Source organism: Phoenix dactylifera, unplaced genomic scaffold, assembly GCF_009389715.1.
Source record: "Phoenix dactylifera cultivar Barhee BC4 unplaced genomic scaffold, palm_55x_up_171113_PBpolish2nd_filt_p 000297F, whole genome shotgun sequence".
NCBI lineage: Eukaryota > Viridiplantae > Streptophyta > Magnoliopsida > Arecales > Arecaceae > Phoenix > Phoenix dactylifera.
The window spans coordinates 540,725-543,131 of NW_024067774.1; positions in this window are offsets into that span (position 1 = coordinate 540,725).

The window sequence follows — 2,407 nt, forward strand, 5'->3', positions numbered from 1 at the left end:
ATATATATAATATAATATTAAAAAAAACATTGAGGACAATGTCTGATCTAGGTTGGGGGGTACAGGATTCGAATTTTTGAAGAAAGTTTTCGTTTATCTCAAAAAAAAATCCTAATTTCTATGCTGAAATGATAAACACACAAAGTATATAAAATCTAAAAAGCCCAATGACTAGTCAGGAGTAAGCCAATTTGAGTTCTTTTTATTAAAAATTTTTTTAGCGAGTTGTAAGATAATTTTTTACTTTGAAATGATATCAGCCATCAATTGCCTTCTCTGCAAAGGAGCTAGCACCCCGGAAAGATCCAAAGGCTTTGATCGACTCACTACTTCGTGTGGATATCCGTAGAGGCCGGACGCGTGTGCGGCTTCCACTGAACCCTCATCAAATACCACATGAATCAGATTTGTGGAGACCATCTACCCGCACAAGGTGAAGATCTGATCTTCTTAATCATGATTTTAAAATGATTTAATAAGAATTTAATCCTAATCTATCTATAAATGGTTTTAAAATACGTTCATGCGATGAACGGGATATGCACATGTCTTTCCGCTGCATATCTGAAAATTTTTGAATTTTCAGCGGCATGTGATAGATCCTAACAAAAGGTAGAAGGATATACTGTTTCAGACTTCATGACTGACCCTGATGATAAATTGGAAGAGTTTCAAGTAACTGCTTATTGCAGATTCTACCATGGAAGCAAAGTACATTGCCGCATCGGATGCTGCGAAGGAAGCATTCTGGTACAAGAAGTTTGTCGAAGAGCTAGGAGTCATGTCATCAGATGCCATACCCTTTTCTGCGACAACAATGGTGCCATAGCACCGGCTAAGGAGCCGAGATCTCACCAGAAGTTGATAGTCAATTTTAAAGACCACGCAATAGCACGTATCTGGTAGGATAGTGATTACGGGTATCGATCCACAGGGATTGGGGTATAGTTATTTTCTTAAAAATATTTGAAAAAGAGAATTTGTGAAGACTATAAAACTAAGCAATTTGATAAAAAATGCAATTAAAATGATATCAGTTTGAAGGAACCTAGGGCAAGGAATTCACCACTAACATCAGAACAAGGGTTATTTGTATTTTAATTTATTCTTGGATTAACATGCAAATTGGCTACAACCCTAATAAGCATTCAAATATATTCTCACAAAAGTAATTTAGGAACATCCATCTTCGGTTGGCATGAAATGTCTATCCTAAACTAATGTGACAGGACACTGCATCTTTCCTAAGCATGGGTGATCTTTATACTTACTCCGTGATCATAAAAAAAACAGTTGTACGAACATCATATTTAAAGTCACAGAGATTAAATATGAGATGCAGGAAAAATATTCATTTAAGAGTAAGAAGATTCATACAACTCCAAGAATATAAAATTAAATACATAAAACCTGTGTCCCTTTGTTAGGGCTGCATCTAGCCCTAGTGAAGAGCTTAGGCTTCCATGCAGTGGTGGACGGCAGCAACAGCACAGCAGCGGGCTTCCATCTCTTTCTTCATTATTCCTTTCTTTAGGAAATATTTCCAAAATACCCAAAAGGTCTCTCTCTCTTGGCTCTATGGGATTCGGCCTGTGAACCCAAGCTTCTTCTTCTCCTGGTGAACTATGTGGGATTCCGCTTCTGAGAAGATGCCATGGGATCCGTCTCCTCCTCCTTTTATAGCCTTCACCAACCCTCTCTCCTCCCCTGTTTCGAGTGCAGATAAGGATGAACGGCTGCAGGATAAGAGCAGATATCTCTTGATCCTTGAACATGGAAGATGGTGGGAGTGTGAAGCAAGGGAGATGACTCATAGATGAATGTTGTGGAATAGGGGAAGACTAGCATGGAAGGCTTGTTGGACTTGGAGCTGTGATCTAGATACGTGAGAGGAATTACAGAATACTGGATTAGTTTGGATGTGGGGTTTTGAATGGCTGATCACAAATGGGATGATTGCTAATCTACGGTCGTGATATGGGTTCAAATAGTGCAACGTGGAGAGGATGAAACTAATCTTGAGAGGTTGAACTCAATTGGATGCGGGAGAAACTAAACCACAGTGGATGACTTGGGAACTATTGGACTGCACCTGCACACATTAGACTCGATTAATCAAATCAAACTCGAATTACCTTTAATAATTTATTAAAATGCAATGATGAAGGTAACACATCTTTTATGGTTAAATTTACAAAATATGTGAATTAAAATAATGATAAGTGCTATGAAAAAGAGGCTAATTTATGTCTTATTTAGCACTTATCACACCCCCCAACCTACATTTTGCTAGTCCTCGAACAAAATAAAAACTAACTCACTTTCGCAGGAATCGCGATTGCATTTACCGTATGCAATAAGGCTTTAAACCCCTAGGTGGCCCTAGTGAACGAGTTTTGTCTCGTGA